Source organism: Tenrec ecaudatus, chromosome X (genome assembly GCF_050624435.1).
Source record: "Tenrec ecaudatus isolate mTenEca1 chromosome X, mTenEca1.hap1, whole genome shotgun sequence".
NCBI classification, from domain to species: domain Eukaryota; kingdom Metazoa; phylum Chordata; class Mammalia; order Afrosoricida; family Tenrecidae; genus Tenrec; species Tenrec ecaudatus.
The window spans coordinates 131,577,662-131,601,576 of NC_134548.1; the positions used below are offsets into that span (position 1 = coordinate 131,577,662).

A 23,915-nucleotide genomic window follows, 5' to 3' on the forward strand; every position below is an offset into this window, starting at 1 on the left:
ATGTATCAGGGTCAAATGATTTCACCATACTTATGCAATCTCTATGGTGAGCAAGTCATTAGAGAAACTGGATTTATGTGAAGAAGACTGTGGCCTCAGAGTTGGATGAAGGCTTGTTAACAACCTGCAATGTGAACATGACACATTGTGCTTGCTTAAAGTGAGGAATACTTGAAGCATTTGCTGGTGAGGATAAAGAACTCCAGCCTACAGTGTGGATTACAACTCAATGTAAAACCAGAATCCCCACAACTGGTTCAATTGGTAACTTCAGGATAAATGGAGAAAAAAATGAAGTTGACAAGGATCTTGTCTTGCTTGGATTCACAATCAATGCACATAGAATGGGCAGACAAGAGATCAAATGACAAGATCAGGAGCTCCCCCAGCTGGGTGCAGTGCAGGCATAATTGCCCTAGGACAGTGGTTCTCAACCTTCCTAATACCTTGACCATTTCGTGCAGTTCCTCACATTGTGGTCACTCCCCAATCAGAAAATTATTTTGTTGCTACTTCATAACTGTCATTTTGTTACTGTTATGAATTGGGCGGCCACTGTGAAATGGTTGGGTTGTTGTAGCCACAAAGGGGTCATGAGCCACACGTTGAGAATGGTTGCCCTAGGTGCAGAGGAGGGGCTTGGAAGCTGGCAGTGTCCTGTGAGCAAAAAGAGAGGAGAAACCCAAAACAGAAACAGACTGTGGGGGGGGGGGAAGAGAGAAGAGAGAGAAACAAAAGTAAAGATAAGAGCTGAGCCCTGATTGCCTGACTGTGAGGCTAGGCATTTAAACCCTGTCCTTTATGGGGGCTGGCCAAAGGATCCAAGATCTGGAAGAGAAGGTGGGAGGGTTAAGGTTAAGCCTTAGTTTGCCTCCACTGTTGTAAGTCAAAAGCCCACAGGTCCTCAAAACCTAGTGGATCTGTACCTACTATGATGCTCCTCCTGTGACTGAGCAGTGTGGAATTTTCCTCTCAGTGAGTTTCCTGTGTTGATTTCTATGGAGTCCTTCTGGTGTGTGTTACTCAGTCTCCATCTTCCCAAGTATTTTCTCTACTTTCTTTTTGATTAGAGTTTTTATTAGTTTTATTTTGTCATTCTTTTTGAAAATTAATTAATTAATTTTTGTTTTCTTTTTTATGATGTTTTGTAGTTGATACATCCATCTCACCATTCCATATTTCATGCAGGTCAAGTAGAATTATACAATTGCTACCACTTTCAGTTTCCAAACATTCTTTTTCTATATGGTTTCCCTTTTACCCCCACCCCCCTACCATGACTGTGCCCTCCTCCTGAACACCTTACTCTATTTGATGTCCTTACAGGTTCATCAATGCTGTCTCATATACTGAAAAATGGAAAAGCATTTAAAAGAACTTCAAGAGGGTGACTCCATTGACATAATTCCTCTGAGTTACACTCTAATATGAACAAGCAAACACCAAACAAAGCAATGCAAACCAAAAATATAGACAAGGTTGGATCCCAGATCGGGTCCAGCCTGCATCACAGGGGGGAGCTACTGACAAAGTTTTAATTGTTAAAGTCAGATTTAGGTCTTTGATCTTCTATACTCCTCTCTCCCAAGCACTCTGTTTTGTGATCACCGTCAATTTTACATAGGGGGATTTCTCTGGAGGCTTATTTCCTATGTAGTTCCACAAATTCATCATGGGCTCCCACTGTCATCCATTGCTTTCTACACACTGGATTCTCACAACTTAGGCTCTGATCCTGATCCCCCACTCGATTTCAGATTGTATATTTTGGTATTCTTGTTACCTTTCTGTTGTTTGCTTTGTAATGTTTCTCTGTATATGCAATCCAGGATAGGAAAATGGCTGCAGAGGGTGAGAGGGACGTGGCGAGCTAATGAGGATTGCAAGAAGGAAGAAAATGCTATAAAAATGGTTGTGGTGATGATTGTACAACTCTTCTCGATGGGATCTAACTATGCAATTTTGTGGTATGTGAATTATATGCCAATAAAATTGTTGGGGAAAAGAGAGATCTTGAGATAGGCTGTGTAAATATAAACATTTTTTTAAATTTGAAAACGACAGCCAAAGCCATCTCCTGGCCGCAGTGCAGTGTATCTCTGCGAGAAGCCGGACCATGTTTGGACACAAGTTGGCAGCCCGCGACTACCACAACCCTACTGGCTTCTACTGCAGAGATGAAACAGAATTTAGACATTTTATTGTGTGGCTTAAAGACCCGAAAATCAGACAGGACAAGATGGAAGACAGAGGGAATTTAGGAAACATCGCCAGCAGCGATTGGCCCAAGTTCTTAGTAAGAGGTCAACACTGAGCCACACACGACAATAGAGCTGAGACAAAGAAGGCGAGGTTAAGAACGCATTTCTTAGGGTAGGGAACGAGCTTCTGGGAGGAAAGGGAGAGCAGAGACAGGGGCATCTTGAGCTCCTGGGTGGGTTCTGAGACTCACAGAGTTAGGTCAGGGAAATAGCTCCAGTCGGTGTGTCAGTGGGATATTTGTAGGATTTGGGTCAGTGAGGTGAAGAGAGCTGCTGGTGCTCATGCCAATAAGAAGGGAGGCTTCCTGGTGTGCAGATGCAGAGACTGAGTCCTTCACAGAGCAGCGTCTGGGAAGGTGGGGGAAGAGGCTGCACACTTCAGCTCTGACCTTGAGAGGTGGGGTGGGGGAGGGGCTGTGTGGACCCTGTCCGGAGAAATAAGCTCCTTGGAATGCTGGAGGCAGGGACTGCACAGTCCAGCCGATCACCTGTCTTTCTGAGAGGCTGGGGGCAGGGGCTGCATGGTCCAGACTCGGCCAAAACACTTAGAAAACTATCTCAAAGATGTTAACTGTCCTTTCAAGATCCAAGATCAACAAGAAGCAATTGACTGGCTTCTTGGCTTAGCTGTTTGATTTGAATATGGAGCTAATGCTGAAAAATACAAGTACCCAGTTCCTGATAATGCAAAAAAAAGTGCTGAGAATGCAATAAAAATGCAGATCCCCTGGTCACCTTGGAAGCAAATAATCCTGATTTCAAGGCTGGTGTAATGGCCTTGTCTAACATGGTAATAACCTAAAGGCAATATGAATTTTGGTTCAGGAGCGCCTGAAGCGGGATGCAGTTGCTTAAGCTCATCAAACAAAAGAGGGCTTGCCTGTTGCTTTAGGCAAGCACAGTCTTGGTTTTGACACAGGAGAGGCAGTCTTAATGAAGCCATGCAGATTCTGCAATTGCTGCATATACAAGAGCTCAGAGAACTACAGACAAAATCAATGCAGCCATCGTCGCTGTTCAGTCGATTATGGCAGATCCCAAGACGGAGCACAGACTGGGCACAGTTGGAAGGTGAACGCTTCAGTTTCTCCCCTACTGAGCACAGTTGGCGGCCATTGCACACTTCTGCTAGGTGCTTGCAAATCAAATGTCACATTGTCGAGGGACACATCACAGAAAATAGACTATGATCTGGATATTGGCCCCATAGCTTTTTTTTTCCTTACTAAAGTTTGGGCAAGTTAAAAATAGCAAACAACAACAAATCCCTGCCGATTTCTTATTCTTCCAAAATAAATAGTGGACTGAGTGGTTAAAAACAAAAAAGAAGTAAAAGTCTTTAGTGCTAAACAAATTCAGAGTGAGAGAGAGAGAGAGAGAGAGAGAGAGAGAGAGAGAGAGACAGAGAGAGAGAAATCGAATGATTCTTCGCATTGGGTCAATGTGCTGCACCGGATCTCTTTTAATTATTGGAAAGCAGGAGAGTTACCTTGAGGACCAAGGTGATCCCGACGCCAAACATGGTATTTTCCATTGCTTCCTATGCATGTGAAAGTCAGACATTGCATAAGGAAGACCGAAGAACCAATGGATTTGGATTTTGATTCTGCAGAGAAGCTTGAACGTACCAAGGACAACCAAATCAACAAACAAATCTGTCTTGGAAGAAGTACAGCCAGAATGTTCCTTGGAAGTGAGGATTGTGCGACGTCCTCTTACAAACTCTGGACGTGTTTTGAGGAGAGGCCAGTCCCTGGTGATGTCCACCATACTAGGTAACGAAGAGGGCCTCGAAAGAGTAGAATGCCTTGGAAAAGTTGGACTGACACAGTGACTGCAACGATGGACTCACACATGGGGATATTTCAAGAATGACCCAGGACCAAGCAGCGTTTTTTTCTGTTGTACACAGGGTCAATGATGTGCACTAACTGATGTTACCTAACAAAAACACCACGCTAGCTCCGAGGGATGTCTCCACCCACATCCTCCCCGAGTGGCCCACTGGCATGCCACGCGCTCTTAGGACTGTGAATAACAACTTTCATTATTGCAATATGGTGCTTTTTGAATCCAGTGTGACTTTCCGTCCCAGATAATATATGAGTGCATACCCTTGGCTGTGAGGTCTCGGTGCCTGCCTCCTCACAAGTTGAGTGACACGTGGGTAGCAATGAAATGCACCCAGCATTCCAATAGAGTTCAAAGTCATCAGGACAATGTCCCAGTTTCCTGTCTTTGGCAGAGACGGTATTGTTGAATGAATAAAATGAAGGAAGGAATGGGAAATGAGGTGGAAAGAGAAACTAGTTCAGTATTTCCAAAGAAAACTTAACAGCAGGAGTATGTTACGGAATACTCCTTACATTTCATTCTCTGTATCCCTGTATGTGAATCATTCTCAATGAAAGTGTATTCACACATGTTTCCACTTGTCAGTCAGTTTCTCATCCTGTGGTGACTTGTGTGTTGCTGTGATGCTGGAGGCTATGTCGCTGGTGTTTCAAATACCAGTCGGGTCACAAGTTTCAGCAAAGCTTCCAGACAAAGAAGAGACTATGAAGAAGGAATAGGCTGTGCACTTCTGAGGAAGTATTCACTGGAAACCTTATGGATAAGAGCGGACCATTGTCACATACTGAGAATCTCATGACTACCACTGGAGCATCGTCAGATACAATGCCAGAACAGAGCCCTTCGGGTGGGTGAGCGGTAAACTGAGGCATGAGGACAAACAGAGAGAAAAAGGTAAGAGGCTGTCACAGCTCTTTATTAGAAAAGAAGTTCCCTGATGAGGTTCCGTGTTCTAGCAAGTAGCTCAGGGAAGTCCAGCCCAGTGAGGAGAGTGCTGAGTTTTTAAAGGAGGGGCCAATGAGGGTCCCTTTGGGAAGGGGTTGGGGCTGGAACTGCTGGGGATTTTCCACTGCTGGCATGTTCTCCCTGAGTCTAATTGTCTACCCACTGCAGGTGGGGAGGAAAGACGGTTATTCTTGGAGCCGGTTCCGTGAATAGTCCGTCAGCTTCGTTTCCTGGAAGGTGCAGGGAGAATGGTGGAGGCCCGGACAGCCTGACCCAACAATGGGAAGTCACTCAAAATATGACTAAGGAAGAACAACCTTCTCAAAGTACAGTCAACTATAAAACGTGGTAGGGGTCAGCTTTGGGGACCTCTGTTTGCTGTTGAGGCTTGACTCAAAGTTAGAGGAAACAGTGGGGAATATCTATTAATAATTGGACTTGGAGTGGACAAAGAATGGATGTAGGAGAATAGGAAGTTATCACAAATGAAATGGAAAGAGTCAAGTTCAGTATCCTGGCCCATTAGTGAACTGAAATGGACTTGTGTTGGCCATTTTGAATCAGACAAGCATATTGTTTACGATGTTGACAACGACAATTTAAAGAAGAGTGTCTTCCCATTCATCTTAAAAAAAGACATTTCAAGATCTAGTGTGAATTATAATGCCATCTGTAATCGTATAATATGAGGGGCGCCCAAAACAAAAACACCACAAACAAACAGAAAACAACGGAAAAAAGCTCTGCTGGGCGCAGCACTCTGAGTATACATGTTTCCCGCTAAATGAGCATCCAGCAACTCACCCTGAGGTAGTGTACCCAGAGGCGACACCTTAGGAGACACTTCCCTTTCCATTCTTTTCCTTGATCGTCATGAAACAGCCGCTTTCTTGCTTCTGAAATGATTCATCTTATACCAAGAGGGACGGCACAGGTGGCAAGTGGCTACGTTAGAGTTCCAAGTTTTTGCAATCACAGTAAACTGGGTTAACATTCACAATTAAATCACAGGATCCACTCAGCACATCTAGCCCCACATTCTCTACCCCACGTCCACCAGGAAAAGAGGAAATGCAACCAGTCCGCATGCTCCTACCCACTTGTTTGTCTGCAGTCAGGAAGGCGATGCCTAAGACAGCCATACCAAGTAACACACTGCCGCTCAATAGGCCCATCTATCATTTGGCTAAGAGGTGAACTTTAGCCCTTGAGTTCACATCAAAAGCTTTCCTGCCTTGGCTGCAATAGTGAACTTTCAGTCCAATCTGAACAATCCAATGTATGGTAAGAGTTGTTCTGCTCAGGCCGTATATAGGGTTTGCCTACATTGAGAATTCCTGACGTCCAAAGTCCTCTGATGGCTCCCTGCAGGTTGTGCCACTCTGCACAGTTGTGGGGGTTGTGGGAGCACTAAAGTCTGCGCACTCTCCTCTGGGCTGCTGGAAGTCGCTGCTGCCCCTTCAAGCTCACCCTCAGGCCAGTGTGCATTCTGCAGGTTTGGCAAGCTCAGATTCTTCTGGTGTGTGTCGGGTGGGTGGGTGGGGGGTCCTGGGCAAGGCAGATATGGGCTGGGGGCTGCTCGATGACCTCTGCCACTGAGACCATTTTGGACCTCTGGACTCCAAAATTATCAAGTGGAAAATGTGTGGCCTGAAATCTCTCCATTTGTTATACTACCTTATAGTGACCACAGACCCTAAACCCACCAACTGAGCCCTTCGGCCTAACATGTACCCTGGGAGCCTGGGGGTTTGCCATGCTGGGTATGTTCTCTCTTCCTCTGCATCACCCACCCCAATCCGCTGCCTTGGAGCCCATTCTAGGAGCACCTTGTAGGGCACACAACTGTTTCCTGATAGGGTTTAATTTTTCACAGGCCTTACTCCTAAGGAACAGCTGACGGCTTCTAACCACCGACGGTTTGCTCAGCCTCTGCAGGAGCCTGGAAATGGCGCAACCAAGCCAGCACGGGCCACTTAGGTGGCTGCTTGCTTGTATATCTGTCCAGGCCACCAGATTGTAAGTGCCAGGACTGGAGGGACAGACTTCACACTTACCAGTGTGGCACTTGGTTTCTTCAAGGGAGAGCCAAAAAAAACAGAATGGCAGGACAAAGCCCACTGAGAACTTTGTATTAAACTTCCTCGATGACTCACATGTAGCAGAACAGAATTGTACTGCTTCACTGTTTACTGGAAAGTCTACTCCCCACAGTCAAACCGCTAATGACATCTAACCATTGGCACTTGTTGGCTTGTTCTACTGTGGGGCTTGTGGGTTGCTGTGATGCTGGAAACCAAGGCACTGGTATGTCAAATTTGAGCAAGGTCACCCAAAGTGAACAGCTATCTTTGGAACTGCCAGACCATGAAGCGTCTAGGAAGAAAGAGTTGGCTACTCATTTAAGAAGAAGGAGGCACTGAAAAATCTTATGCAGAGCATAGAAAAATGTCATATTCTGACGGCTTAATGAATGGAAGCCCGGCATGGTCGGAGACAGTTTGGGAGGATGGGCCTGTCTGGAGGGAACGTATTCAAGATGTGACAGATGTTGAGCTCCTTTCCAAAGTAGAGTCAACCATGGTGACGTGAATGTAACAAAGCCTGTGAAAGTGGGTTGTTCATCCAACAGGACCAACGGTCCTGGAGGGACATGAGAGCGTGGGAGGTAGGGGAAGGGAGGAGGTGTCGCCCAACACAGAAACAAGGGAAGAGCGAATGGTTCTAAACCAGAGGAGGGAGGGGAGGGGAGGACTGGAAGGGAGTGACCAAGAGCAAGGTAACTGAGAGGAACTACTGAAACCAGAATGAAGGCCAAACATGGTAATGGGTCGGGAGGAAAGCGAAAGGAAATAGAGTAAAGGAGTAGGAGGCAAAGTGCATACAGAGAAGCCTAAATACAGACATGTACATATGTAAATATATTTATGTTTATGGGGGCAATAGATTTATATGCATATATTTATAGGTTCAGTAGTAGGGTAGCAGATGGACATTGGGCCTCCTCATGCATAATCCCCCAATACAATAGCACCTCGCCCTGCTAAGCAGCCATTGCAGGATACCCATCTTCCCGACATGATCACTGAAGACAGCCGTGTGTGTAAGCAAATGTGGTGAAGAAAGCTGATGGTGCCCGGCTATCAAAAAAAGATATAGCGTCTGGGGTCTTAAAGGCTTGAAGGCAAATAAGCGGCCATCTAGCTCAGAAGCAACAAAGCCCACAGAGAAGAAGCACACGGCCTAAGCGAACACAAGGTGTTGAATGGACCATGTAGCAGACACCAAGGAACAAAAACAATCATTGTGTGATCACCTTCCTCACATAATGGCTGAAGACGAAAGTGTGCATAAGCAAGTGTGGTGAAGAAAGTGGATGGTGCCCGGCTACTGAGAGATATAGCGTCTGGGGACTTAAAGGCTTGAAAGCAAACAAGCGGCCATCTAGCCCAGAAGCAACCGAGCCCACATGGAAGCAGCACACCAACATAGGTGACCATGAAGGACAGAGGAGACCAGGTCTCCAACATCAAAGGTGGGGTGGTGGTGAGAATCACATCACCGTGAAAGAGGGGGAGTGCATGATGGGGACCCAATGCCCACCTGTAGAGAGCTGAACACCCCTTCCAGAGGGGTAGTGAGGAGGAGATGGGCCACACAGGGTTCAGTGTAACAACAATGAAACTCAAAACCTTCCTCTAGTTCCTGAACGCTTCCTCCCCTCCCAATCATCATGACCCCAATCCTACCTTGCCTTGCGGACCTGGTTGTACCAGAGGATGTACAGCGGTGCAGTGGGGATCTGGAGGCACAGGGAATCTAGGACAGACGAACCCTTCAACACCAGCGGTGGGAGAGGCGACACCAGGAGGGAAGGGCATGTAGAAAGGGAGAACCGATCTCGGAGATCTATGTGTAACCTCCTCTCTGGGAGATTGTCAAGGGGGAGGCGGGTGAGGGGAGACGCCAGGGAGTGTAAGATAAGATATAATAATTATTTATAAACTATCAAGGGACCAGGGGTGGGATCGGGGAGGGAGGGGGATGGGGGAAAAAAAGGGAAACCGAGCTGATTCCAGGAACCCAAGTGGAAGGTGAATTATGAGAGTGACGAGTGCAACGAATGTATAAGGGTGCTTTGCTCATTTGATGTATGCACAGATTGTGATAAGAGCCTTATGAGCCCCAATAAAAAGATTTAAAAAAAAGAAAGAAAATGATTAGGGCAAAGAATGTACGGATGTGCTTTATACAATTGATGTATGTATATGTATATGTATGGATTGTGATAAGAGTTGTATGAGCCCCTAATAAAATGTAAAAAAAATAAATAAATTAATTAATTAAAAAAAAAAAAGAAAGTGGGTTGTTCATCACCCTCATTTGCTGATGGGCACAAACTCTTGCGAAAACCTGAACCAGAAAGGGTATACTGCTTACAACCAGCTACCACAGATTAGACTGTTTATATGTAATCCCCAAAATTTGAGGTAAGGTAAAAAGAGTGCAAAAGTTTCCTCCATTCCTATCACATTAGATAAAAATTTATATGAGCAGCAGATCCAGCTGAAGCCTTCCTGAGATAAAACTACGTTTATTTGGGGCATCAGGCCATAGAATCAAACGGAAAAGTATTTCACTGAGTCTTAGGGAAAAAGACACAGAAATTCCCCCAAATGTACAATGTTCATTCGAGGATAAACTTGATGGAACAATGCATTTTAATTTCCTACTGCTTTAAAACAAACAAATTGCCTACTGCTTTAAATCAAATCATGGATGACTTTGAATACACACACACGTATAGAGCTGTGCAGGCATATTTGTGGGGTCAACCAAAGGGAAGCCTTATGCTTAACAAACAAGGAAATGATAACAAGACACACTCACTTAAACCAGGGGGTAAAACCTCTGTCGTGTCATTGAAGGACTGCATCAGCCTACATAGGTTGAAGCATGTTTCAGAGTTGTCAACTAATCATGGTAAGAAGACAGATTATGATTAGCGCCTCTTTCCTGGCTGGTCCTGTAACAATGAAAGGAGAAAGGAAATATGTATTTGATACTTTGATATGTGTTTTACACATTTCTGCAAATAAAATAATGCTGGCACTAATTCTTAGTTATTAATTTTTCCTATCGACTACTGACATATTCCATTCAGATTTTTCTTCGAAATGAAATCACTTATTTTGAACTTCTCTCTGTGCATCAGTTGAAACAACGACTTGGTTCTTCTCATTGTCCTCCAAGATCTACAACAAAAGGCTTGCTTCAGTAAGAAAGCTCTCCGTGTTCTGCCAGATTTGGAGATTTCCAACTTTTTTTTAAAATTTGCAAATAAGAACCTAAAGTACGAGTCGGGGAGGACGAAAAACAGAACTGTAGGTGAAGGAGTACATTGGATCGGGTAAAATCTGGCATGAAAATAAATAAATAACATAATACTAAGTGTCCCTGTGGGGTAGGGTATGGGTAGAGGGAGAACAAAAATGGGAGCTACTATCAGAGGGTTCAAAAGGAAAGAATATAATTTATAGATGGTCGGGGGCAGTAATTGCTTGATGTAATTGAATTATGGATTGTTGTAACGTGTGAGGGAGCTCCCCAAAATGGATTTTTTTAAATGGCAGGGAAAATAAACTAAATTTGAATCCTGAAAACGATGCAAAAATGGTATTCAGTTATGGTATAAATAAGAGAGAAATGAATTCCTTGAGGAAAGGTTAGAGAAATGGTATATATATATATATGTGTTTATGTTTTTCTAAGAAACCACTTCACAATTTTGTTTAATAAATATTTCATTGATTTTGTAAAAGCAAACAAACAAACAAGAACCCTTCTAAATTCTAACAGCCAAAAGAGTAACCCACACTGGCATTACAAAGAGATGATTGATCCTAACAAAGGCAGCCCAACAGTGTTGTACTGTGCAAGAATCCATGGCTAACTGAGCTGTTTAGGTCAAGTGGAAGCCACGAGAAGGGTGAGGTCTGATCTCAAGATATACCATACACATGAACACTCTCACCAGCGTCCTCAAACCCACACTGTCACCTGCTTACTGTGACCAGAAATCCACTTACTGAAGTTACATGACAGGTACAAAGTGATCATTGACAAAAAGGAAATTTTTCTTTCAGAATTTTGCTTCTCTGTCATCAGATGGTGATGTTGTCCCTTCTATGTAGGAAGTACTGGGTGAAGCACTCTGAAGGCGATAGTTATAAAATGAGTAATTTACTGTCTCTTCCTTCATCCAATCGGAAGAAGCACATTAGCAACAACCACAGACCATTTAATAAAAAGCATGGAACCTCAACGTGAAGCAGCTCGGTGGAGGGAAGGCACACTGGTTGTGACAGAGTCAACAGACACGAAGGTGTTTGCAGGTGAAGAGAGAGTGAAAAGTCTTCTCAGGGAAGAGCATTAGGCACCCCGTGGATGAGCATGCCCAGGGAGATCTGAGAGAGCAACTCCTCTGCAGAGAAATGACTGCCATGGAGGCAATTCTGAGGGGCGGAGCCATACAGGAAGGTGGGGGGGGAAAGGACTCCTAAGACTGGGGTTAATTCAATTGAGGGCCTTGCATTTACCACTTTAGTGACACCAGCAACAATTAAAATGGAAAATGGTGAAGAAATTAAGACGCATTAAGAGAATAGTTTCTCTCATGAATTAAAAAAAAAAACCTTCCTACTACCAAAGACAATTCTATTTTACAAGAATGTACTCTGCTACGGAATACGACAGACCTTTTGGGACTGGTGAAAAGGATCTTCGATCACTTGCTGTATGTAGATTAAAAGACTTCTGGCTTCTTTTAGAAGACTTTGGTGCTGCTGAAAGATGATCTAGAAATACATAACACACAGGCCGATATTTTAGGCTGCATTTACCCAACTTCACTGTATTTAAATTAAAAAGAAAAGACACCAAAATCAATTCCTTTAACAGTACCAACGGTGTCTCTCCCCCAGGCACAGGCCCACACTGAGAAAACTCTTTGGGGCCTACTCTGAGTGCTCAAGGCAAGCTCTCCTCCACTAGCGTTAGCCCTGGGGGCCCTGTGAGGACGTGCTGGACTGCTATCCACAAAGTTCAGTGCTTCAAAGTCCCTGCCTTTCCTTGGGAGAGGGCAGTACATGGGCTCCTGTCGGGATCAGCATCCATGGGGTCCTGTGCAGAGTCTCTCTGAGAGGAAACAGACTCGAGGACACTGGGTTCACATCAGGGTGGATCCTTACATATAACCCTCTACCTTATTTGTATCGTTAAATAAAAGGAACCCAAAGACCACGTCCACTAATCCGGCTCCACACCTACCGGCATGGTCATTCTTGTACTCTCTGTCCCACTGGCGGGGCTGTGGGAGAAAGAAGAGGCTTTCTGTGGCCATAAAGATTTACTGCCCAGGGCACCTGAATGGACATTCCGCCCCATAGGGTTGCTGTGAGGTGGCATTGCCTGGATGGTAGTGGTGGCAGGGATCAGTCCCTACCCATCTCTTTGACCTTTCACGACCACTCTGCTGCTCAGTTCATTCAGGGTCATGAATGAAATGCTACCCGGATGTCGATGTTTCCCCAGTTTTTATTCTGCTCTGTTGAATGCAGCTCACATATCCAGCTGACCACCCAGTATGTCCCCTGGGACATCGAACAAGCCCCTTGACTTATCCTTTCCAAAACTGAGCTAAATAGACAGCCCCTATTTTGTTTTTCTTAATGTGAGCAATAGCTTTGCTCTCAGGGTTCAGAGATGTGTGCCAAAGTGACAAGCAATTCAGGAATGAAAGAGCAGAGAATTCGCGGAGCTGTGGACCATCTGGTATGTAGTGTAGCTGGGTCAACTTCCATTCCCCCAAGGACAGGTGGAGGACCCAGATCTTCCTAATCAGCACATATCGTGGCCTGACCACTGGGACTCATTCAGACAGGGGTGCACTGTCCAAGCTGGAGCACAGAGACTTTTCCAGAGAGAAGTTGACAAGGCTGCCTTCCTCCTCTGAGGCTGCTCATCTGTTGCCATGCTAATGATGGCAAGAGGCTGCCTGGCTTCCCACAGAGACAGAGAGTCCAATAAAGAATGGAGACAGAGTCGTGAAGGTCAATGAGTCACCAGTGTCCACCCCCATGCGGCTTGCTTTGCAGCCACAGTCTCTTGGAATTCTTTCGCAAAATCACTGTTTTCTCTCGCCTACTTTAGCACATTTCTGTCATCTGGGTCAGACACCCCACCTATGAAGAATATGCTCCACCTATGGAGAGCAGGGTATCCGTATTAATGGGCTTGACTGCAAAATGAAAGGCCACTATATGTTCCCTGGAACAAATATTTGGACCAATACATCCATATAAAAATAAGCAAAAAAAAAAAAAAAAACACCCGGGAAGGGAAAAACTCTACAGAGCACATGGTACACCTGGGATAGCAAGTCACAGCGGAACCGAGTCCTTTTTTTGTTTGTTTATTTTGTTTTGTCCAGAATTTTGTGGCCTAGCAGAGTCTCTGGAAAAGGGCATCACACTTGGTAAAGCTGAGTGTGTTCAAAGGGACAAAGACCCTCATTGAGACGGACCCCAGATGCAGATAGAACGTGCATCTACCGCACACTTAAGGCTCTCCCTCCATTCCTTCTTACTTGACACTTGGCGATTATGTATAAAGCGAAGACAGAAACCCACCTCTAGTTTCTCTTTTTCTACCTCAGTTTTCCTCAGATCCATGTGAAACTGCTGGGACAATATCAAAATCCGCTGCAAGTATTCCTGAGTAAGCTTCAGCCTGTAACACAAATTAAGGAGCCCTGTCTGATGTCAGAACCCTGTGAATCACACAACACACTCAAAGCAAATCCCTCGCATGTATACTGCCCAGGAAGATGGGCAATACCAGCAGCTTCAATGACACACCGATGGAAAAGGAGTCATTCCCTGACGCCCAATGTAAGTCTTGTTCCCTATAGGGATGACAGAGAAGCTCTTGTCTTGAAAAGTAAGAATGTTTCACTTGAGAGATAATGTGTTTCAGAACAAATGATCTTATCTCTCACCAAGCAGTGTTATTTTCAATTACGTTTCCTGAGAAACATAAAAACTCTGATGGGCTACACAGATCCAATTTGCTTACTATGCTTAATCATTTTGTAAGTTTTATAGACAGAAATATTTCACTTCACTTTTGGTCCACTCTGGCAACATGAACTATACAAAAGGATGTATTACTCAAAGCAGCAGAAAAGCATCAGTGGTTCAGAGTGTGCAATTTTTATCCCAGTTGCATACAGTTAATTGTCATGCTATTAATGGCCAATGACTATTAACTTTTACTCCATTAGTGTATTTCTAGAATGAATAAAATAAACCATGGTATATTCCCCTGGATTGGAAAAGAAATAGCACTTGCTGAATTCTCAGATATACAACCAGTTATATGAGTGTAGAGAGGCGATAACCCTAAAGGACTGATTGGCTCAGAGAATAATTTTGCCCATTTCAACCCTGGTGGAATCTGAGTTGGGCAGCTAACTCAACACACAGCCGTTTGCATGCAACGGCCATTAGGGGGAGAAAGGGGAGGCTTTCTGGTCCCATGAAGATTTACAGCTTCAGAAACTCACACACATACACAAAACCAGAGTCACTTCCATCGAGTGATGCCAACTGATAACAATCCTACAGAGAATGGTAGAACAGCCCCTGTGGTTTCTGAGATCACAGCTGTTTACAGGAGAAGAAAGGCTGATCTTTCTCCCACAGAACGCCTGGTGGCTTTCAGCAGCTGGTAATACGCTCCAATAGATTCTATGGCCTGGTGGCCCCGAGAAAGCAGGTTTTGACTTCAGGAAGGGTTCAGCTGGATCTATTGCCCGTATATTTGTTTGCAAACACAATATGAATGTAGTGAAGTGGGGCTCTCTTTCTGTCTACCATGTGCCTTTTTGGCTTACAAGTAAACAGACTACTCAGAGGAAGCTGGTGCTGTCATCCAATTCATAAGAGTAGCAAAATTACAGTAATGAACAAGCAATGAAAATACTTTTATGTTTGGGGTCAACAAAATATGAAGAACTGTCTGAAAGGGTCACAGCATGGAAAGGCTGAGAACCACTATCTTAGGTGGTTATGACATACTGGCTGGTGGATTGATGGTTTTGACATTTCTTGTGTGTATGCATCAGACTAGATATTTCCACTCTTCAGGCAATGCCTGATTAGATAATAAAGTAAGAGAATGGATTCACTTTGGCACTCAGAGTACTCAGACCTGGGAATTACCTTGAAATTGACCACCACGTCACTCTCTGTTCTGTGCTTATCATACAGAATATTCTCTCCAATCTCTGGTGTTCAAACCACAGGTCATATTTATCTTAATTTAAAGTTACCTACCTTTCTATCTCTCCAGAGAGAGAGAGAGGCAGAAGATGGAGAGGACCAGGGAATGTACAACCATGAAATGTATTTATCTTAATTTATATATACCTACCTTTGTATCGAGAGAGAGAGAGAGAGAGAGAGAGAGAGAGAGAGAGAGAGAGAGAGAGAGAGAGAGAGAGAGAAGAGTTGAAGGACAGGGAAAAGGACAGGGACAGGGAGAGGGAGAGGAAGGGAGAGAGAGAACTATAAAGAGAAAAAGATGTTCTTCATTTTCATTTCAAACCTGGGATGACCAGTATGCACAACACTACATCACATCATTTTGGTGTCCAGTTATTGGGCAGGGGCCTATGCATGGCACCTATTCAGCTGTCATACACTTGATTGTTGGACGTTCTGGTCAGAAAACAGTTACAGGTGATGTCTTGCACGTGCTCCCTTTAAGTGCTTCTCATTGGGAAAGATGCATACAAAGTGGACACCAAAGCAACCTGACGGTTACTCTATGGAGCCCCCAGTGGTTACATTTTATACAATGGAAATTCAGGTCTGAAAAGAAGGTGTATTGTGCATTCTGTGGGCTGGAATTTTGTCTGTAAACCTTCCTGGGTGAATGCATTACTGATGGCCTCCACGTTGACTACTTTCTGTGTCATGTTCATTTTTGACAGGTATGTGTGTAAAAATGGATCTGGAAATAACACTGAATGTAGATATCTACACATTTCGAGGGAGGGCAATGGCAGTGGGCATGCGTGATCTATGTCAGTCTGACATCTGCCATTTCTTCCATCAATGTTAGTCTGTGTGTGTGTGCATGAAGAAGTGTATGTGTGTGGTTTGTGTGTGTGTGTGTGTGTGTGTGTGTTATGGGGTGTGGGAAGGTATTCTTGGGGCAGGCCAGCAGGTCCTGCTTTGGGGAGACTGAAGTGGCTGAGTCACCTGTTGTTCCTTCTTCTTTTGCCTGTGTCCTCAGATGACATTGCTGCATGGAGGCAGCCGAATTGAATGCAGAGACAAACACTCCTGCATTAACATGCCACCTGGAATTAAAAACCATGAAACAGGGGAATGAATTATCCCAAGTTGCCCCTCCTTTACACTGTGTTGAATACTGTGAGGGGCATGACCATGTGTTGGCATGGCCGGGCATGTGTGTAAGCATGGCAGGTAAATGAAGGGCTTGGGAATCCCCAGTCATGGCCTCGGTAGGGATGTGGTATGGATGGGTCAGGGAGCTGAGCAGCCTTGTTTTGGGCCCCCCAGCAGGGCCTGTGGTGGGCATGGCCAGATGTGTCCTTGTCCTGACCTGGGGATTTGCTGGTTTGGGCATGCCGTTTTAGGGCTTTTTGATTCATATAAAAGGTCTGAGTAAGCACCATGAAGTGCGGAATACTCATTCTTCTCAGGTTAGGCATAGTTTGCCATGAGCCACACAGTGCCATCCAAGCCCTGAGCCTGTTGAAACCACCATGCTAGGGCGAGAATGCATTAATACTCTTGTGGGTCAACGTGAGTATACACTATAATTAAGATGAAACAGAAGTCTATGTTCATGCATTTCCCGGTTTCCTTGCCTTTTCAGCAATGAGACTTGTAATAAGGAGTTAAATGTTTTGATGCAACTTTTTAAAAAACTGCATTATGATTTAGGTGAAGATTCCCAGAGCAAATAACCAGTTTTATATTCCACAATTTATGCACATTTTGGTTCAACTCATTAATTTCCATCACCCCAGTGAACATTTCTCACCCCCTTTCCAATATCTTGGGGACGCTGAGGGCAACAAATGTACAAATGTGCTTGACATACACTGCACGAATGTATGGATTTTGATACAGTTGTAAGCTCCCACGGTTAAATGATTTTAAAACAAGAAATAGACAAATTTACCATAAAAAACGACCAAGGAATGGAAACAGGAGTTAAATTCTTTGTAGAGGGCAGAAACCGTTAAAAATGTGTTTTTCTATGAAGTCATGATCCTTTTTTGTCCCGATTTTCACAGTCCTCCTGATTTTCATTATCATCTTGGCCATTCTCCGCCAGCTTCTTTCTTCTTGTTCTCTGAAAACAACAGGTCTCCCGCTCACCCTCTGTGTGGGCCTTCTCCTTTTAAATTCTCAATTCTGTTCTGTTTTGACAACTCGTTCTAAATTTTCTCCATCTGTATAGACTTGTCACCTCCTGATTTATACTAGATTCATAGTAGTACATCCATGACAGGACAGACCAGAGTTGTCCCTGGACAATAGTTGGTCTTCCCTCATTCCTAAGATTTATTTTCTTAAACAGTTTTACGGCAACATATATATTCAACATTCCAATTATATCAAGGTGGATTGCACAACTCTTCCCACAATCCACGTTAGGATATTATCTTCTTGCTTGAATCCCTTGTTATTAGCTTACATTCCCCCCACCCTTCACACCATACCCCCCAAACAACTGTTCATCCAGTTACTGTCTCAACAGATTGGCCTACACTGGATATCATATACCAAAAAACATGCACAAACAAAGAACAGAAAAGGTAACAACAGGAAGAAAACAAAGAAGCGGGGGAAAGCCAGCTGCAGAGAAAAAAATATTCAAAAAATAGAGGAAGATTAAATTGGGTCCAAATGACCCAATTGATAAGGTGCTACATGCTAACCGAACTACTTCTGCCTTAGCAGCCGTTCAAACGCACTCTCCGTGACAGCACCCATAGACACATCCCTGGTCTGGGTTCAGAAGACATTTGTTAGAGGGTACATCTATGTATGGGACATGAGATGCATTTTCTACACTTCCATGGTCATTCATAGATTCTCCCCACCATGTCTTCACAATTTATGCTGTGATACCAAATCTTCTTTCAGATTTGGATTATATGATTTATAATCCAAGGATCACACCGGCTGCTGTTTTTATTCCATGGGGACATAGTTGACACTTCATTTACATACTGCACCCTTGAAGTCAAGCCTCTGTGACCCAAGATGCTATGTTTTCTCATACCTGGGCACCATCTAGTTTCTTCACTTTGCTATAGCAAATTCTCCAGTGATTTCCCCATTTGATCAAGGATCAAAGAAGGTCATGCCATAAAAACTGATTGCTCTTTGATTGGGGCTAGAACAACGTGGCAGGTCAAGATTCATTCCAATATCCAGAGTTGATATATGTCTCTAGTTCCCCTTAGAGACATCATTTTGATTTTATGTTAGAGAGTATTAACGCTCAGTGAAATCAAATGAGAGTGCTAATGTATTCGTCCATGCTATAGAATATAAAGAAGAGCTTAACTTTATATTGGACAAGAAAAGGCTGGCTACCAATGACAGTCCCAAATTATTGACTATCAGATCCTCATTATTTAGCCTAAAGAAGCTACTGATTTAGAGAACGATGAAGACACTAACAGACAGCAGCCCCCATCACAATTATTCAGGTACAAAAATTAAACAAAGAAAATAACACCAACAAAATACTCATGAACATAACCAATTTCTCCACCAGAAGAAGGAACTGACTCTTCAAAATATAATCAGTTCTCCCAACATTATTCTCCCTCAATAAACAGAAAGTCAACAGAATATCTATAACTCATGATCTGTACCCCTAAATCCGTGACATTAGACAGCCAAGCCTCTGGGAATTCCTTCTTCAGTGGCTACAGTTACAGTCCAATCAGATTCTACTAACATGCCTCAAAAATATATAGAACATGCAATTAGGGCTAAAAAAGATCGCTCCCAATTTAATACAATTCCGCACCTCAGGCTACCACTACAAATTAAGCACAACGCATTATAAACAGGGAAAAGCTTAGAAATAAGACCAAAACAACCAATTACAAACGAAAATTTTATCACAAATCTGGATATATCATAATTGTTATACTGACTTACAGCATAACCAGGAATATGAAAAACCACCTGATGTCAACTGCAAGAACATTTTCTGATAAACAATCCCCTAATCCACTCCCTCATGTAAATGATCAATCCCTATATTACTGACATTGCTGTCTAATCCATTATCTCAGTGTGATAAAATTTAGATAACTATCTGGAGGTTGTTTACACTACAAATCCTATTGTTGTTATCATAGCTATACATTGCATTTCCTTGGAAAGAAATAAGTTCTGATCGGTCACACATTGTTGCCCATATGTTAATTTTTGCTGCATTAACTGTCATCTCCACTTAGATGGAGGTTGCATACTATTTTTCTGCTGATTCACGTCAGACGAGGAAATTGCTACTCTCAACAATTAACGTGGAGAAACATGAAATATTTGGTTGGAAATAATGTTTGTATTTATAGTAATTGATTTTATACAATATGTCCTTCAATGACGACAAATATTTTTGGAGGTACTTCAGCAATTGCAAATCTCTTTGCAAATATCTCTTATATCAGAATAGATTTATGAGAATGAATAGGAGGGTTTTCTCGGTTGATAAAGCCACACTCAATGAATTTTCCACTTTTCACTTTATTCTTTAAATTATTGTGACAGGTTTAACAATAGTCCATTTCCTTTTCTCTAGGAAACTGGTTCAAATAACCCAGCCGAATAAATCTCAGGCTCTGTATAAATATCCATTCCTCCTTACTAACTCTCTTAAAGACCTCCGAGGATTGTGCAGTGAGTGCTCGTGTCAGAGTGATGACTCCTTGGGTTGCCGTCTGAACGCTCAGCCTTGAAAACCACCAGCAGCTGTTCTGTGGGAGAAAGACCAGGCTTCCGACTCCCATAAAGAATCACAGTCTCAGAAACTCACTCGGGAAGTCTGTCCTGTATTAATAGGGTGACTTGTGAGTCAGCATCGACTCCATAGTAGGGAGGATGGTTTGCTTTTTGAGGAATATCCGGATGAATGTTTCCTACTAAAGCTCATCTTCCTGCTGCTGCTATTAGGTGACTCAGGAACACATCCCACCAACTGCTGAATACACCAACACACACAAAACCAGAATACTTTGTCGGCATACACCCTTTTATCATCCCTTCCTAAGGTTCTTGGTGTCGTCTGAGTCCCTGTGGACTCCTTTCTCATCCTAGGAATTTTCCAAACCTCCAAAACCCATTTTGAATTTCAGCAGCTGAATTTGAACGTACCCCAACACACACTGGAGGTAAACATGTAGAACATACACCCATCACCATTGGACAATTAGTTTCAGACTACTATTTAGCCATCATTCTATATCATTTTCAGACCAGTGATCAGGGTGTTTGGAAATAACCTCTTACCAGGACGAATCTGCGTGGTATCATTAATATAATAGTCCTGCGCAACGCAGATAGAAATCTTCAAGTAACTGTTTCACTGTTCAGAAAGAAACTATCTGCCCCACCGTCACACTAAGAGCTGGTATTTACATTAAAAAATCCAGAATACATTCAATTAACCTACTTTCATTCACTGTGGCTTGTTGCATATTGTACCTATCAAATCCATGATAATTCCCCTGTAAGCCTATATTTAAACAGTTTTTATTAGGATGTTTTAGGAACAGACAGGACTAACAGGTAAAGTATAAATTTAGGAAAAAATCGAATGTGCAGAAGCAAATACTAATGTTAACCATGGAAAAGTATACTTCCTACACAGATGCATGCACTAATGCATAGGCGCAGGTATGCCATGGAAATCAATTCTAAATATTTGCAGTCCTGAAAATGAATACGATAGAGAAGAAAAAAAACTTCCATTTTCTAAATTGAACGCCATTTTATTAAATGAATTGAAAATCTGAGTCCCAGAAACTGCCCTCTAACAACAGTGTGAGGGGGTGGCTCTCAGCTTTATTTTCTGCAGTGACAAACAGTGAAGCCCCTTCCTCCCCCAGCAACAAGAAAACCAAAGCTCTGGACCCACGGAGCTCAAGGATTAGGCCCCTCTTGTAAAACTGCTCCAGAGCTTTCAGTGCCCCGGGAAGGATCCACGGGCTTAGATGGGAGCGAATCTTAGGTGTTGCCCCTCCTTGCCCTGCTGGTAGCTCGCACAGGCCGAGACAAAGGGGCAGGAATGTTGTGCATCACCAGGTCAAGTTGTTCCAGGAAGCAGTTGGTGGAAGTTCGTAAGAGAAGAGGGTCTTCCTCAGTCCATCTGCTAAAGTGAGGGGAAAGAGAAACACATTCCAGATGGGCAATGTCATCCATGTCCAGTGCGCCCCATCCCTTCCTTAGGCCAAAGAGTCTGTTTCCCCTTGGGGGGTAGAGATGAAGGTCTGGCATTTCTAAAGGACAGGGCACTGTGCAGATCCACCAGTGCTCCACGGGGAGAGGTCAAGCTGTCTGATGCGTGAAAACGGACAGCATTAAGATGGGGGGGGGGGGCTGCATTTCGTGTCCACCACAACGCCTCCGTGACTGATATTCCCCCGAGCACCTGCCTCCCATGCCCACGTAGGCTCCCCTAAACTTACACATTTATGACGCAGCCCCGAATCGAGACTTCCCGATTAACCCCCGGGGCAGCGTTCCGGGTAGTTCGCGTCACGATGCGTCGAACGTACTCTGCTACCAGGGGTGACTCCGTTGGGACGTTCAGAGTGCTGCAGGTACGTGATTAAGGGATCACTCGACACTGGTTTCTGCCCCAACTACTTGTCATCTCAGGACAAGCTGAGGCAAGGCATGCCCACTCCACAGGCCGCCTCCACCAACCCTTGTCCAGCTCACGCGGCCCTTGAATTTTCCCTACCTCTTTCGCAGGGTTGCAGCACCACCCCCACCCCACCCTCAAATACTGCCCATCTCCTGCCATCCAGTCAGACCTTCCCCGCTCACTGTCTGTCCTCAGCACCCCAGTTCTTGCACTGTCCCCCACTGACCACGACCTCCTTGAGAAGGTTCTTCTAGACTTCCCTCACCCCTCAGTCGTCATCCCGGACTGGGCAGGGATAATATCTGTCTTTGAAAAGGATACCACACCAGCATTCGGTTTTCTGGGGCTCCGGGTGCAGGCACCACGTCTCCAGGCGGCCCATGTGGCCCGCGTCCATCCTCGGCCGGCACCACCCGCGGAGCTGGGGAGGCAGAGATGGTCAGTGGCTCCTGGACACTGTGACGACCAGGGTTTTCACCTGCGACCCTGCCTAAACCCTCACCACAGCCAACGTGCAACCACGCCAACCCCCACACCCACCGCAAGCCCACCCCAATGGCTCCAGGTGCGGCGACCCAGGTCTAGGGGAAGCTTACGGCCACTGAGAGCTCCGTGAGGGCGCCCCCTGGCGCCATCTCGACCCGCACGGCCTCAAGCGCCATCGGCGTACCTGTGGCTCCGGCGCCCTCAGGAGCCCCCTGCTCACCGGGGTCATCAGCCCTTCCGTGACCGCACTGGCCATCTGGGCCGGGCGGAACTCCTGCCCCTGCTCCGTCCGGGCTGCCCCCACCGGCTCCTTCCCCTGTGGCCGACATGTCTGCTCCTCAGCCCTCAACTCCGCTCAGTGAGCACGGAAGCCAGTGCCCTCATCCGGGACCTTGTCAGCACGCCCCCGAGCCGACCAACCCAGTGCGCATGCGCCAACCCCCACGTGACCACTTCCTGCTCAAAGAGAGGGCTCCAAACCCGGAAAGTCCCCAGGGCTAGCTCTGCCCCACAGCGCCCTCTGTGGTCTCCAGGCGCCTGTGCAGAATGCTGCCTGTTGCTGCATCCAGGCGCACCAGTGCATCCTCACCAGAAAGCCGACTTGTGTCCTGGCGCAGAGGCCAACCTGCTCCCATTATGCCGGGTGAAGCCACAGGGCACCTGACCCGCCACGTTTCTGCAGGATATAGTGTCTATACCGTGCCTTCCCAGGGTTCACTGCAGAACCACTCAAGGGGCAGGCGTGCCCTGGCGCAGACACCTTGTGGTCACTTGAACAGGACAGGCAAGGGACCCCTGGGACTGGATGATCTGGGCCAGGGGTTTGGGGCTGTCCCTAGAGCCCACGCCGCTATACCTGGTGCAACAAGCAGTGAGCACAGGATGGATGTCTCTGTAGGTGAGGCCACCGTGTCCTTCAGTTCCAAAGCACTATAGGCCCTGACACAACTGGTGGAACTTCCTCACCTCCTAGAAAAATAGCTCAATTTGAATATCAGCAGCTGACCACGCTGGCCCAAGGTCAAAGAGTTGTTGTTGATCCAAGGATGTAATTCTTTGGATTCTCTAAATATTCCATCAACGTGTCCTCACCCCAGATAATACCTCTCCTCTTATTGACATCCGTATATGTCAGTGCAGGGGTTCATTCCGCCCAAACAAGCCGTACAGCCTGGGCTCAGTCCTGTGTTTGCCACACACACACCACATACCATATTTCCACAGTGTGGCACCAGGTATGCTTCTTAAGAAAAATCTTCTTCTTAACCTTCTTGACATCACCCGTCAAGAATTTAGTCTCTCCCAGAATGTCATAGGATCATAACCAAGAAAAGGTTGGATATCCTGCTCTCTTATTAATTGTTTGTATGTTTT

General features: G+C 44.9%; 1 pseudogene; it reads left to right on the top strand.

The window, feature by feature from the left end:
- Positions 1–2,116: 2,116 nt before the first annotated feature.
- LOC142434900 (RNA transcription, translation and transport factor protein-like) lies at positions 2,117–3,336 on the top strand (annotated as a pseudogene).
- The last annotated feature ends 20,579 nt before the right edge of the window (positions 3,337–23,915 follow it).